Here is a 16891-nt window from a genome sequence, read left to right on the forward strand (position 1 = left end):
ACTTCCAAGTCACGTCATGGCCCAAGATATTGGTCTAGCTTCACTTTCTACCTATTAGAAAAAAGAGAAGGCATGCACAATACTCCTGCCACTAAGATTACGTTCTATAAATTGTGCACATACTTCTGTTTACATTCCATAAGCCAGAATTGATTCACATTGAAATTGAGCCTGTATTCCAGGTAGTCATGTGTCAAACTAAAACATCCAAGAGTCTTTTTCTGGTGAAGAAAAAACAAATACGGAGAGATAATTGGCGTGTCTGTAACAGATAGGAGTTCTTGCAAGATGAGAAAAATAATAGCTTAAAAGGATAAAGGAAACTATGAGTATGTGGAACAACTTCTTCTGGCTCCTTGTAACGCAGAATGAATATAACTTTTGGAATTATCCTTTCCTTCATCTCTTTTGGATTTTACTTTGCTTATTTTGTCTTAAAGTTTGTTTGCATCTATAATTTGCCATCTTCATTAATGGTTTGCTTGCCTCTATGTCTGTATCTCTTTGAGCTTGTAGGCAGATAGCACAACCTTAGAGGTAGTTAGTTTTCAGGAAAAGAGTATTAGAGTAGCAGTTAAGGAGCATGTCTTGAAAAGAAACAGTTCTATGTTCAAATTTTGGTTCTGCCACTTGCCAGCTATGTTACTTGGACATGTTACTCAATCTCTGTAAAGTTTAATTTCCTTATCTGTGATAATGCATGTAAAGTTTCTAATATAGTACCTGGAAGATACTATCTGAAATAAATATTAGCTATTTTTGGTATTCAAACCAAATCACACATAGTAAGTGGCTTTTAAATATTTATTTGGTTGGATAGAAAGCTTCACTGTTGTTTTCAGATCTAAGAGAGCCTGTAAAGGTAGAACTCTGCTCCCGTTTAACTAGAAATAGTATTAAAAAAAATTAACTTCACAGCTCAGGAACTCAGACACTATCAACTGATTTCACATCATCTTCACTGCTAAGCCTCTGACCTCCAAGCACTTGATTATTACTAGATTCTCTTTTCCAGTTAGGTTATTTCACACTGGGATGAAGCAGAAGGCAGGAGTGTAATACATAATTTCAAGGAATTTAAGATGAGAAAAGGGAACACCATGTTCACATTATGGACCAGTGATCAGACAGTTATTTACATGTTTGTCCCAATGCACACGGCCATCTTCTAATCTAGTAGATCTTCCGCCCCGTGTTATACAGGAAACATAATCGGTGTGCATGCAATTCACAGGGATAACTACATTAATCAGCAGTTGAGTTGAGGTGGAACATGGCAGAGTTTTAGTTTATTTTTTTCTACTTCCTTTAGAAATGTTTGAATTTTACACAGAAATCCTGAGCAAATGAAAATGGCACAAGTTTCCATTAATGGCGAGATGGATGGTTCAGATCAAAAATAGTTTGATCTCCAACTCAGTTTCCTTTTCTTGTTCACAGTTTCTGCACCAAGGACTTTTTGGTGCTGACTACTTGGCTGTTTGACTGAGACAGGAAACCAGATAATCTTTTCAACAACTTTAAAGTTGTTGAAAAGATTAAATGGAATGATTTATGTAACACACATTCTGAGATAATCGGCACCCTATAAGTCTACAGAAAATGTTTGATTATTAGTTTATCTAGGATTTATACATGAAATTACTGCATGTATGTGATAATTGTATGGGTAAACCTTAGATGAATTAAGTTAAAATGAAGATTTTTTTTCAAATGTAAAAGAAATGGCTTCTCTAAAGTCAACATATTAAAAAAAGAAAAAGAGTCATGTAGTTTCTAATGATCATCTAGTAACCAGAAAGTATACACTCCAAATATTTCTAATCAGACTATCATATTAGGGTGATTACGTAGCCTGAAAATATGCCAGGTAAATGAAAACACTTACATTCCAAATAGCCACCCTCGTCGGATCACATGATATGTTGAACAGTACATGATTTCAGTTTTAGCAATTTTAGACTTTTAAAACAAGATTTAAAAATGATATCTAATATTACTATAATCAGAGTTTCAAACAGAAGTAGAGTGTAACATGAAAAAAGAGACCCTATTTGTGAGAGAGACTCCTAAAATTTTCTACGGCCTAGGAAACCCGAATTAACTTTTTGTGTGTTTTTGACATAACAGTGACTTCCCATTTAACAAAGTAGAGTGCAAGGTCTGAAATATAATTTTTCAAGTGCCTCTTTTGTAAAGAAACAGAAAATATAGCACCATCTGGTAAAAATAAAATAAAGGTTGTAGTGAAACAGGGGAACCAGGAGAGTATCGGGCACGGTATTGTCTCTTTTTCTCCTTAATAAAGTCATTTTATGGATCTTATGTATTTTGCATTATAGAGAGAGCACTTTTTCTTAGAACCCACAAAAAACTTATAAACACAGATAAGGAGGCTCTAGCAAGATACTTTGAACTCTTTGGAAAGACCTATGGAATGTATTCTTGTCAATATTTTATATAGTAAACCTTTGAAATATCACAAGAGTTTCAAAATGTTCCCAACAAAATTGAAAGTCATACATTGTTACATCATGAAAAAGTGGGACCTGAATACCAGAGAATAATTTTCCAGGTCATGCAAATATTCACAATCTTACTTCCTCCTCATTGAACTACCCATACCAAACCTATGATAAGGCATAGGTTTCAGACTCAGACAGACCTGGATTCAAATTTGGCCCTTTGGGCTCCAAGTCTTGGGTAAATTATTCATTCTCAGAGAATTGTGGTTTCTCTTTTGATCCTCATTTATTAAAACAGGTGATTTTAATTATATCTCATGGTTGAGATGGTTAAATGAGATGATTTATATAATGTCCATTGGACAGCACATAGCATATAGTAGATGTACAATAAATATGTGGTTATTAGTTCATGTAGGATTTATCCATGCAATTATCAAACCAGTGCATTGGGAGTTAAATTCTTCACAGATGCATCAAATCTCTAAAAATCTAATAGAAGTGGATAAATTAAAAATACAGGGTGTTTATAACTTGCTATATGCATAAAGTAAATATGAAATATTCTAATTCTCAATTCTTCCATTATTTTTACTTTTTATTTATATATGTATATATAAACTCACAAATTTGCTTTTACATGTAAATATAAATAAATTTTATATTATATATTATATGTAAATATACCTTAAATATAATAATTTATATATTATATATATATAAATGAATATAAATGCACTTTAAAATATACTTAGTGGTAATTTCAACTTGGATGCTAATGGCTATTTCAGTAATCAGAACTTTAGATTTTCAGATTTCAACCATCAACTTTTACTGCTTTATTCTCTGATAATGTATTTTACAATTTTGTTTCAGGAAAATAGTACTAGTTTTACCACTCCTAACTTGTGGTCCCATCTTTGGCAGCTACTACCTCAAAACCATCTTTAGAATAATCAGAAATTAGAATTCCAAATAAGTCATTTAAATTCATTTGTCAAACTGCTCCTTTTCCAGGCTTTCCAAAAGATGCTAATAAATGGTAAGTATATTCAGGTATTAGCAACAAATTCGAATTACAAAATTTGGGAACATATTTATTACCATTCTCAGTATTAAGGATCTTTCCCAGTTAAAAGGATGAAATCTGTCGATTGCCCCCTCCCCATTTTGCAATCCGTCATCTTTACAGAAAAACTATTGTTTTCCAGTGAATATAAAAACATAACTAATATATACTGAATTATTATGAGCTCACCACTGACTAAAGCACTTTAAATGTATTAAGATTATCTCATTTAACTTCAAATTAATGACTCTTTTTCCCTACTTTTAGATAATGATACTCAGAGAAGTAGAGAAGTTGGCCTAACATCACAAATCTATGCTGTCATGGAACTGGCATTTGAAACCAGGTGTTTTCATTACATTCTTTGCTTTTAAATACTTTCAAAAAAGCAAGAAATCTACATGGACTTCAGTGAAAATTGCCTAAGAATATCTTCTTTAACCACATGCTTTTAACATTAGTGTTTTTTCAGGATTATTATATCAGCTGGATTTCTCACACCCATTCACTCTTACTTCTCACACTCAGTTTCAGTTTCTTCACCACCTCAAATATGCATAGTGTCTCCTCCTTGGGTAGAAGCCACAGTGTTCCTCAGTTACAAGGAGTGCCTTCATATGAGAAATGGTATAAAAAACTGTTGATACTTGTTATGGAAAAAAGTCGAATAACTCAGAAGCATGTGAAATCTGAAGCTTAATATTTTGAAAGAGTTGTTATGTAGAACACAGGTGGCAGAACTAGAACCTATGGAGGAAAATTAAGGGATGAAGATTTTGGTTCAACACCGGAAAAAAAGTCTTTTTAAAAAGAAATGTAATTAGTGTTGTCTAAATCATAATTGAACAGTCTTGGGAAGCAATGAGCTCTCTGTGGATAAACTCATTCTGGAAGGTAGTAAGGCAAAGGTGTAACAGAAAATGATCCAGCAACAGATGGGGATAGAAAAAAATATAAGCATATAGTTTTATAATTTGTGTTAGTTTCCTCATGATTGTCAAGGGTTGGTGGAGGGTTAGAGAAGAGGAGGTTGCAGGATGCTATGGATTACATATCTACATACCCTTACCCCCAGATCAAATTAATGTGTTGGAGTTTAATCATTAAAATTATTGTATTTATAGGTGGAGCCTTTGAGAGGTAATTAGGTCATGAGGGTGGAACCCTAGGAATGAGATTCATCCCCTTATAAAAAGAGATATGAGAGGGCTTGCGTCCTGTCTGCTTTCCTCCATGTGTGTTAGATTGGGCAGCTAAAACAGATACACCATACATTGAGTAGCTTATGTGACCCCATAGTTCTGGAGGGTGGGAAGTCCAAGATGAAGGTGTCAGTAGATCTCGTGTCTGGTGAAGGCTGGCTTCCTGGTTTGCAGATGGCTGTCTTTCCCATATATTCCCACATGGAGGAAAGCTGAAAGGAAGCAAGCCCTCTCATATCTCTTTTTTATAAGGGTACTAATCCCAGATGAGAGAGGGCAACATAGAATGAAAAGATAAAAAGATCAAAATAGGGAGCATGAAACTTTAGTGACTTGACAAACAATAGACATTTTTCTTTCTCATGCCTATACATCAACAGGAGCTGAGAATATTTTTGTCATATTCTGCCACACTTGAACAAATTTCAATGGAGGCATCATAATTGGGCCTATGATAAGACCAAACCTTTACTTGACTTACAAAACTTTCTATGAGTTGTTTTTCTTGGTATGGTTGATTTCCTCAAGAAAAAGGATATAAGTTTACCAATAAGGTATTTAAAATACATATTACTTAAGTCTTTATTAGTAAATAGTTGGCTGCTAATTTTTTCTTCTGAAAACAATAATTAAAAGCTACAATATTTATATCTCAAGAAATGTCTCAGTTTTTTTCTCATCAGTAAACTTAAATCTTAAGCAGAAGTATTTTAAATTTGAAAACATACATTGAATTGCCCATTGGCTTTTCTAAAAGAGAAGTCATTAAACCTAAAGCTAAAAGTAAATTTTACATTTATGTGTAGTAGTTACCATATTGATGTGCTAAAAAGTTTATGGATTTAGCTACCACAATAAAAACAACTTTCTAATCAAAAGTTGAGACTGTTTGGAACAAGTGTTTTGTGAATATAACCTAGCGTTGTACTGTATAGATTGACGAGCTCATATGCAAAATGCTTGGGACCAAAATGTCTCAGATTTCAAATTTTTTTCAGATTCGGGAATATTTTTATTTGCATATGCATAATGAGACATCTTAAGGATGGGACACAAGTCTAAACACAAAATTCATTTATGTTTAGTATACATTGTATACACAAAACTGAATATTTCTTTTGGTTGCAACTATTATACAATATTTATACAATTTTATACAATATCGTACATAACTTTCTACCTGAAACAAAGTTCTGTGTTTTGACTGAGACCTGTCATATGAATCAAGTGTGGAATTTTCCACTTGTGGCATCATGTCTGCAATCAAAAAGTTTAGATTTTGGAACATTTCAAATTTTGAATTTTTGGATTAGAGATGCTCAACCTGTATTTCCTACAAACTGTCATTATGAAACATCAGAAGACTAATTATTGTCTAAATTTTACTATCTAGAATTTCTAATATTATTCAGTATTTTCAACATTTTTCCTAATAGTTTCATTGGACTACTTGCTTCAAATTCACACACTGACCTACTAATTAAAAGCTAGTGGAAAGAATTATCATATTAAAGCCCTAATTTCTACAAAGCATAAGTTAATAGAGAAAAAGAAGTGCAAAGAGAGGCACCAGGTGGTTCATAGGACCTTCACGTAAAACAAATGAGATTTTATTAGGCTTACAGATACAATTTTTGCCTGTGTGTCAAGGGATAACAGGAGTGTTGATTTGAGTGGCTGATGAAACAGGCGTGTTTAGCTCAGCAATATTAGTCATCACTCGGCTTTTTAATCTGTCAAGAGATGGGTACCATTTGCACTTATGAACTGTGTGTAATTATGGTGATTCAGGTTTCGGCTTATAATGAATCCTCCATCACAGTCTGCTCTCTCTGTCTTGTATTTTGTGTTGCTCTAAGTGAAGAGAGACCAAAGAGAATTCTACTTTGGCTCTGGCTTAAGAGTGGAACATAGATGTCTGTAAAACTACGTGGTATGTACATTTATAAAAATTTTAATTTGCATTTTCTCTAGGTTTTATGTTTTTGGTGATAAGAAAGTGTGCTTGCCATCCAAGATAAATGGATGAAGGAAGTTCATTTCTTTTTAATTATCTTATACTGACAGACAAAGCAAAATAGAAAAAAAAAAAATCCGTATCTAACCTTAACAAGCTGAGACACACTAAAGAAGTGGAAAATAGATTGTGTGCATCTGATCATGCTGCACATTCCTTTTAGGTTGCGATCTCTCCTGTTATTACCCACAGCAACTGAGACTACAGTTTTAACTCTTTATTTACTGCCAGTTACCCCACAATTGGTACATAGTATTGGATGGAGCTTGTGTTTCAAGGAGTTCAACTATCTAATTTTTATAGCTGAGATAACTAAGTTTCTGAGAGGATAAGAAAACTGTCAAAACCAGAAGTAGAGCTCTTAAAGCAGCTTGTGATCCAGGTATTGAAATACTTCATCTGATCTCAATGAGTAATCCAGCCCCCTTTTCTTTTTTCCAGTCTGATCTCTCCTTTTCTCAAGGCTGCTTTAATTTCTGATAACATACTAAAGGTTGTAGGATTTAGTGGTATTTTGCCTCCTGGGGTCATTTGTTATTAAAAAAGAAACTCTATTCAAATAAATGAATCTCTACTATTGGATTTTTCAAAGCCACATAGACCAACTAGTGAAACTATTTTGTACTGGAACTTGGCAGGGTGAGGGGATGGGAAGGAGGTGTGGAGAGGAATTCTTGTCCTCAGTCCTGATTTCTTTCTAAGTGAATGTGGTCTTCCATGTGCGGTACTCGTTGCCTCTCTCTGCTCCTCTATTCACTACCTACCAGAGAAGATGGAGTGATTCACTCTGATTAATAAATTTGGAAAAAATTAATTAGACATGATCAGAATAGTTTCACCCTTTTTGTCTTAGAAGACAGCTGCCCTCAGAGAGCAAGATTTTACCTTTACAAATTGGTATACATGATCTGGCTTAGCATTGCTTATAACAGGGGGGATGTCTGTATAATTCCTGAATTATTATCATGCCAGTGGGTTCTCATACTAAACTTTGTCCTCCAAATTAATTTTTTTGTGGTAAAATTGGTGCTTTTACTTCTATCTTCTCATCTGTGTAAAATTGGTAGGTGAGTAATGATATCTCATTGTGGTTTCTAGTTCACTTTTGTGACTCACAAATATGGAGTCATATTACCTTCAGTCATATTACCTGTTTTCTTATGTGAATTGCTTTCTCATACCCTTTTCTAAATTTTCTCTTCAGTACTTTACAAAGTACTTTGAAAGTGAGTTTGGTGATAATAGGGAATTATTTCAAGTGGACAAGGTGCAAATAATAGTATCAGTTGATGTTAGCATACACATACAGGAATGTCTTATTTTATAATAAAATTATTTAATTTATTTATTTATTTATTTATGAATGACAGAGTCTCGCTCTGTCGCCCAGGCTGGAGTGCAGTGACACGATCTCAGCTTACTGCAAGCTCCACCTCAGAGATTCACGCCATTCTCCTGCCTCAGCCTCCCGAGTAACTGGGACTACAGGCACCTGCCACCACACCTGGCTAATTTTTTGTGTTGTTTTTAATAGAGACGGGGTTTCACCATGTTAACCGGGATGGTCTCCATCTCCTGAGCTTGTGCTCTGTCCGCCTTGGCCTCCCAATGTGCTGGGTATAGTAAAATATTGAGTGTGTATGTATATGATAGAGAGAAAATAATACTAATTTTAAGAGCATTATGTGAAAATTATTTTAGATTTCTAATGAAAAGTTGACTTGAACAAATGGACATTTTAAGAAAGCTATTGCTACTTAGTAATGTTTGAGTCAAATGGATAGAAACTCCACTATTTGATGTGAGATGTCTAGAATGTTGGCAAAGTGTTAATTCAATAGTGCTGTAGACAAAAAGTTTTCAACAGTGACCCTATTTGTTCACCCATCTCCCTCCACCTAGTGGAACTACTTTTAAAAAGATGTTATATTATTCAAATTTCATATATAACCAGCGTAAGTGAGCCATAGTGTTTTTGGAGTATGAGATAATAGATCCCTGTTCCCCACCAACTCCCTTATTTATCCCCTTCATGACTGCTTCACATAGCTAATAATGCAACAAGAAGAGCTTTAGGGGTGCAGAGAACTCAGAAATATCTCATTGCAATAGAAGGATGTTTCCTTTTAAGGTAGTTCCTAAACAGCCCATTATATAATCATTTTGTCCCAAAGAAGTGGCTTTCATCCTCACCTTGCCCATGGGCCTAAACATATTTCATATTTCACTGAATCAGGTTATTTTTGGAGTGCCCAATTCTAAGTTGGATACTACTGGTGACATCCATTTCATTATAGTTTGAGAGTTGTCAATATAGATCCCCCACTCATAGACACCAAGAAGGTTCTTAGGAAGAAAGATCTAGTTTTTAGAAAAATTTTATTGACATTTCATAAAATATTTATTCAAAGCTTGAGAAGGAAACTTTCTGGCTGTTAATGTTTTTCAGCTACCACTGAGTCTAACTCATGCTTCTTTTTTTTCTTTTGGTTGCGATTATTATACAACCACCTACATGCCCACTGCATCGCACCTGCCTCTCAAAACCTAAAGAAAAGAGATTTAAGAAGCTAAAATTTTAGTGAAATGTGGAATAAAATATGGAATCCATATTTAATAAAATAAAATATGGAATCCATATTTAATAAAATAAAATATGGAATCCATATTTAATAAAATAAAATATGGAATCCATATTTAATAAAATAAAATATGGAATTCAGTAACATGAATTTCTGAACTTAAAAATGGGGAAAACAGTCACAGACTCTGATGGCTAATTTCAGAATTCTTTACATTTCATAATGAAAATTTCTGTGTATAAAGATTCAAACTATTTGGAGACTTACATTTTAAAGGATAATTCTGCTTTTTAGGCACTGTAACTTATTTTTATCCAAGAGAAAGAAGAAACAGATAACTGAAAAGATTTAGTGACAATGTTGTGATAGGAGTCAAAATGTCTCTAGTTGGCATAGCATAGAAAAATAACTTTGTTGCAAAACACTTGAACTCTGCGGAAATGAATGGCTAGCGGATATTTTTGTTCTCTCTGTTACACTAATGGATAAAGGCATGCTGGTAAGTCACTGTAGCTGTGTGGGGTTAATGCCAGAATGTAATACCAGAGCTGTACTCTTTCTTAGGAAATAGCAGTTTATTACAGGCATGATCACAACAGATTTTACAGACAAACTACATTGCCTCATGTACTGTAGCCCCTATTATGTGCTTTTGGGGTCACCACAGTAATTTCTCTTAGAAATCTCCTACTTTCAATAAAGCCTACCATGGAAACTTATTTGGTTGCTTTTTCCCTCTCTTATATCTGCTCCTCTGCTTCTTTCCCTTCTTTTCTGGCATTCGTTTTTCTTCTTTTCCTTTGGAGAAAGCACAGGCTTTAGAGCTAGTCAGTTAGAATTTGGCTCAAATTTTATCTTGGTCACATATAACTATGGAAAAAGTATTTTCTTTCTAAAGCCTCTCTGTTTTTTCATACGGAAAATGGAGACTATATACTTTACACTCAGGATTAGAATTAACTGAGAGACACACACATTTTCTTTTCTTTTCTTTTCTTTTTTTTTTTTTTTGTTTATTTTTCAGTCAGCTCAGTTCTCTGTAGTAGATGAGGTAGTTACCAATAGGGAGGAGCTAGGAGTTTCCAGCTTAGCAATTTAATACTTTTAAGAACTATACAATTATTTCATACTAATACAGGCACCTAAGCAGCTTATAGAGCAAGAATTATAGTAAGATTGACCCACCATTCTTTTTGCAATCCCCCATAGTTGTGCTTTTATCAAAAAAAAGTGCTACCCTGAACTTCCAAATCAACAACTAAGCTCTGGCCCTATTACTACACCCCAGAACCACGATACAGATACATGATTACAGACCCTGAACAACAATGCCCGTCTTCACAGGCACTTTAAAATGGGGCAGGGTTTCATTTTAGACTATATTTTAAGGCCTAAGAGTGTGCCTCCAGAATTCAAAGTTGTAGAGAAAATACTCTGTCTGTAATATAGAAAAATGAGCTTAGAAGACTCCCCAAGTTTCCTTCATGGATTAAAAAGTTGAGGATTATTTTAACTACATGAATTTGGGGTCCTTTCAAATAGTAGTACCCTTATAACTTAAATAGCACAGGTGTAAGTTACCATTTCATACTGATCAGCTCCAGTGGGGCATGGAGGTAGGGGAAACAGTTAAAGAGAGAGTTTCCCAGATGTGTTCCAAAATCTGTCATTTCTGTTAAATTGGTAATTATCAAATTTATGAATAAACAAAAATCATATAGAGCTTTTCTAAACACAGATTTCTGAGTCTCACATTTAGAAAGTCTAATTCAGTAGCTCTGGAGCATAGGCTAAGACTCTGGATTTTTACAATGCATTTTAAGGAATCTTGATGTAAGTTGTCCTTGAACTTTACTGAAAAACTTTGCCCTACACCCTGCCTTACAACTGCTTCTTGGGGCTGTTAAGCAATGGAGTCTAGTGAGATTGTTGCAATTTCTTGTGCCGAGAGAAAGAAATCCAATTAAGAAATGTAAATTCTTCTTCATGCTGAGAGAATATGAGGCAATAAAAATATGAATTTCTTTATGTTGCATAGAAGCTTCTGGGAGCCCATAAAGGGTGAGCAATCCTTACCAAGCAGCTGGACTGTCATCATCTTCTTTGGCTTTTATGGGAGAAGATGAGGTACTTTCGGCACTTTTCTGAAAACAATCTCTTTAAGAGTTTCTGTACAGGCTGCAAGGCTTTTTCTTTTAATGCTTGAAATTCATAATTAACGATTTAGAATGGGGGAGAAATGTTAAAATATGGAATAAGTGCAATCCTTTTTCAGGATGATTATCTTAATACTGTATTGCACCCTGCAATACAGTTGTTCAGAAAGACTGGTATTTGGGAATAAAGAGAAAGCATTTTCAGTAAATTTTAAGGAGACTTGTTTGTTAGTGCTTTAAAAACGAGTGAACAGGCTGGGCGTGGTGGCTCACCTCTGTAACCCCAGCACTTTGGGAGGCCGAGGTGGATGGATCACGAGGTCAAGAGATCAAGACCATTCTGGCCAACATGGTGAAACCCCGTCTCTACTAAAAATCCAAAAACAAAAAATTAGCCATGCGTGGTGGTGGGCACCTGTAGTCCCAGCTACTCTGGAGGCTGAGGCAAGAGAATTGCTTGAACCCAGGAGGCAGAGGTTGCAGTGAGCCAAGATCGCACCACTGCACTCCAGCCTGGCGACAGAGCGAGACTCCGTCTCAAAAAGAAAAAAAATAATAATTAAAAATTGAACAATTCTAATTACTACTTAGGCTCCAACATGGCTGTGTTACCCTGAAGCAGACCCTGTTAGTACAAGGCTGGAGCCCAAGTGCTACTGTTGAAAATGTCAGAAAAGTGAAACAAAGATGAAAAGCAAGTGGGAGTTGGTGTGAGAGATTCTATTGCCTTGATATGCCCATAGAAGCAGAGTTGAGTGAAGGGAGCTGTTTTTTATCATTGAGAGGTTCCTTTCATTTAGTTTTCTGAGAGAATTCTATGTGAGCCTGGTTGAATCCTATCTACCACTTCAAATACTGTCTTCCTTCCCATTTTTCTGTTACATGTAGTGAACTTGTTCCAATAACCTTTTCAAGTAGATTCCTGGTTATGTTTCCTTCCTTATGCCCTGGCTTTTGTAAATTCAGTCTCTGCCTTAGTGATTCTAAATCCACATCAGACATATCCTATATAAGCAAACATATGTTGTTCAAGACATATTCCTAAGCAGCATCTTCTATACCACTTCTGTCTCTTTTTCATTATGCTCCTGATTCTTGATTTAAATGATGCTATTTTGGGAAAACTAATGTGCTCTGGGATTAACAGCAATTCCCTTTGTAAACCAAGCCTGTTAAAAATGTATTTCTAGAAGTCCAGCATAATTTGAACCAGCAAATCTAAGCGACTTCTTTCTGTGTGGAGAGAATTTTAGGTTACTATATTCAAAGATTGCTTTGTTAGCCACAGAAAAAACAGCCAAAAGTAGAGATTCCCAGAACAATTGTAAATGAATCATTGAATTTAGAACACCATTTTGAAATGATTTTCAATCATTGAATAGACTTCGTAAGTACAAAGACAACTCAATTCTGGTGTGTATCTTCGCCATTTAAAGATATTCATAGGTTTAAAATTTAATGTTTTCTTTTCATTTGGAGTGAATTTATTGTTGGCAGAAAATGCATGAGAGTCTGGACTGGAGAATTAAGTCTTCTGTTCCCTACATAATGGATCTAGCAGAAATGGTTAGCTATTTAGGATTCATGAGTGTTGCTCTGCCAGTCTACATTAGGCATGATTAGGGAGGGCAACTGAAGCCAGGATGTATTGAACTCTGTAAAGTATATGAAACCACCTTGTGTCAGGGCCTGTTTAAGGAATGAAAGCTAAGAATTTGGCTAAGTGCACAACAATATAAGGATTGAATATCTCAGCAATTTGCCTCAATCATCATATCTCATGTCTTTTATCCCTTAGGTTAGGGCTCATTGTCTAGCTTACTGACTTCAACTTCCTCTTCTATATAGGCTCTAGGCCTGTGACATAGTGTTGATTTCTATAAGCAACCATAGGCATGTTCTGACTGCTGTGCTGTCTCCTAGAGAAGGCATCTTACACTGTAAAATTAGGAAAATCCCAGTATACCTGAGGTCCCAAGTAGGGCTATTACTAGATTAAGGTCATATCACTAGTTAGTGGAAGAGCAGAGATTTAAATTCAGATTTTAGAAAAAAGAAGTAAGGTCAAGTTTAGACAAATATTGGAATATGTGACATGTAATAGATCAACTTGATTTGTGAATTCATGTTAGGTATTGCATTCTGTGTCAGTTTCTGCCACAAAGGAAGGAAGGGAACATTTGTGGGACATACAGATTTTGAGTCAGGCAAGCCTGAGCTCAAATTCTGTCCCACCACTTAATAGCAGAGTAATTTGGGGTAAATGACAAAACCTCTCAAGGACTCACTGCCATCATTTATAAAGTGGGAATAATATTAAACTTCATAAGAATTTGCAAGACCATTTATAAAGAGATTGGCAGAGTGCCTGACTAGTAGTAGACTTAGTGAGGACTCATCTATAAAGCCTACACTCTCCCTACCATACCATAGATCCTTCCTATTGGCAACATTGCTGTATTTGTAACTATGTATTTCCCTGTCACTCTAATAATAGTCACAAGAGAATTTCCATTATGAGATACTAAAATTTATAAGACTGCGTGATAAGTTTGACCAATACAGTTAGAAAGAAAAAAAATACCATTGTGTATTTGTAAAGTAAGATTTTAAATGAGATCATTGAAAGCCTACTTGTTTATCTTTCAGAGATACTCAGCAATTCTTTTTTCTTCCCAAGTAATGGATTATTATATATTTAATTGCTATTTTGAGAAAGGTATTCCTCCAAATGGGCATAAGGGAAACAGGACAGATTTTAATTAAACAATTTAGCACATGCTGAATAACCCTACCAGGAGGCATGATAAAGGTATGCTTAATTGGCTCAGAAAGATGGTAGTAATGTGAGAACTTCAAACACAAAGTTAACTGCAGAGATAATTCTACATCTATCTCCTAATCAACAGCAAGGGAAACTACTAAACATTTAAATAGGCAAGGCAAGAAAATCAGAGAATAGGCCAGACTTTCATCTAATTTGTCTCCCAAAAAAGTTACTTCAGGTGTGCACATGTATTCTAGTTTGGTGACAAGACTACATAACGAAGGGACTGCCTCATTTCTAAGGCTGTCTCACAGCACGTTTCCCTCAATACTTCGTACAACGTGTATGGTGGTGTTTCTCATTCTATCATTCCTTTCATTCTTCCCTCTATCCCACCTAAAACTTAACACTTTTCTAAATGTCAGTGCCAGCATAGGCACAGAAGAATAGGGTGGAGAGCAGAATTGCCTATCCTATGTTCCTGTTTGTCTCCAACAGGCAATATAACGGGTCGGAAGACCAGGCGGACTGGTCAGAGAATGGGGCAGCAGTAGGACCAATTGCAGGACAGTTAAACAGCTAGACAGATTGATTGTAAAACAGCTGTCTGAAGTCAACTAAGTTCTGAGGTCTGAAAACCAGAAAACCACAAAAGATCAAGTAAATCAATGAGAGAATTGAACGAGGTAGGTAAAAATCAGCTCAGTTCCATTTGGCCAGAATATAGAGAATGGCCATTGTATGCCAGGACTTGTGATAGCTTGTGAAAATTTAGAATACAAAGGTAAAAAAATTTCACACTTGTTTTTCTAAAAGGTATTACTGACTACCAGAGGAAACACGTACATGAGCAGATTATAGCAAAACAATGGTAAGTCTTGTGACAGAGCTTTGTATGAGGTGTTAGGGAGGCACATAGCATGGCCACCTATTCTGCATTTGTTGATTTCACTGTTCACGATTATCGTTATGTCTGGGATATTAAGAATCCTGATGACATCATTCTTTTATCTTACTTGAGCTTCTCTAGCAAGAATGTTTTCAATGTGAGTCTTTTTATAGCAAAACTTCTGACATCAGAATATCATTTCTACTTCTGTTATTCATATATTTTAGCTTTGATTTTATAGCTTCCCTCTTTTTGTATTTTTCTTCTGCCTTCTTGGAATTTTTAATGTAATCTTCCAATTCACATATTCTTAAGTGTATCATCTTCTTTGATCAGTTATTATGTTCATCATTTTCACCAGTTTACTTTTCAGATTTCTTGTTCTTATGTTACTAATATATTTCCTTATCTTCTAAAGTATTACAGTTATTTTACATTACTGATCCATCCATTCCAGTGGTCAGATAGCTTGTTGCGTTTGTCTTTCTTTAGTAGTCCTTGCAATCTTTATACATCTAGTTATCTTCCCTGGGTGCTCATTTCACCTTGAGAGTATAGTTACTCTGTCTGGTAATGTGTACTATGGAATGCCTAAGGCCATGCTTTCCTCTCGGTATGTCCAAGTGAATTTAGAAAAAGAAAACGGGCTTAATTTCAGGAAAGACAGCTCAGGACTATTATTTCTCTTTGCAGTCCTCCACCAGGCAACTGGTGTGATTGGGATTTATCATCAATACCTTAGGAAGAAGCAGCATTGAGAAAAAGTTACTCATCTAGTTTGTCACCTACAATCTTAGAGTTTAAAGAAAGGAGTGGAGAAGAGAGTGACTGAGTGGGGTTGGTCTCTTTACCTGAATAGGACTTTTAAACTGTGTTACTATTGTCTAGATACCTGTACAGTGGCCTAGCCTGGACCAACAGTTTAAGTGAACTTGGAAGCAAACTCTTATCCAGTCAGACTTCCACATAAGAATGTGCATTGACTGACACCTTCATTGCAGCCTTGTGAGGCCCTAAGCGCAGGACCCAGCAAAGTCATGCCAGGACCCTCCCTTGACTCACAGAAATAATAAGCTACTAAATGTGTGTGTTTGTGTGTGTGTGTGCACGTGCATGTGTTTTAAGTCTCTGAGTTGGTGGTGATTTGTTACACAGCAATAGATAACTATTACAGCATTCCTTAAGTTGGAATGACATGTAAATGAAAGAGATGCGAAAAGCATGGCTATCTTTTGAATTTTTCAGCAGCTTCATATAACTACACCATGGAGGACATGGTGGGAGAGTAAGAGCCCAGGATAATTAAGAACACACTGTTTGCTGATCAGCGAGCCAGCTGTTTTTCAGGCATCTTTGTATCTTCTCTCAAACCTTGTGAGTTTAGTATCATTGCTGTGTTTTAAAAAATTAGGACTTGACACAGTCAAACAGGCATGGACTGAGATGTTGATTTCCATCAAGAGAAAGAGCAACAGAATGAGACTTGGGGTGGCTGGCTTCAAACAGTTTCTTCCATTTACCCTAGTGTGCTATAAAAAAGCATTAATTGTGGTGCACTTTGATGTGAAAAAGTTTTAGAAATGCTTAGGCTAAGCAATTTAATTTAAGCAATTTATCATTTTGCAAGTGGATGAGATGTCTTTCACACATAGACATATGACTCTAAACTTTGTATTTTTTGCATTGTATTGCACCATTTAAAAGTAAAAGATGAGCTTGAGGTAGGAAGAGGCCAGGAAATTTA

The sequence above is a fragment of the Trachypithecus francoisi genome, unplaced genomic scaffold (assembly GCF_009764315.1).
Source record: "Trachypithecus francoisi isolate TF-2019V2 unplaced genomic scaffold, Tfra_2.0 Lachesis_group16, whole genome shotgun sequence".
Taxonomy (NCBI): Eukaryota; Metazoa; Chordata; class Mammalia; order Primates; family Cercopithecidae; genus Trachypithecus; species Trachypithecus francoisi.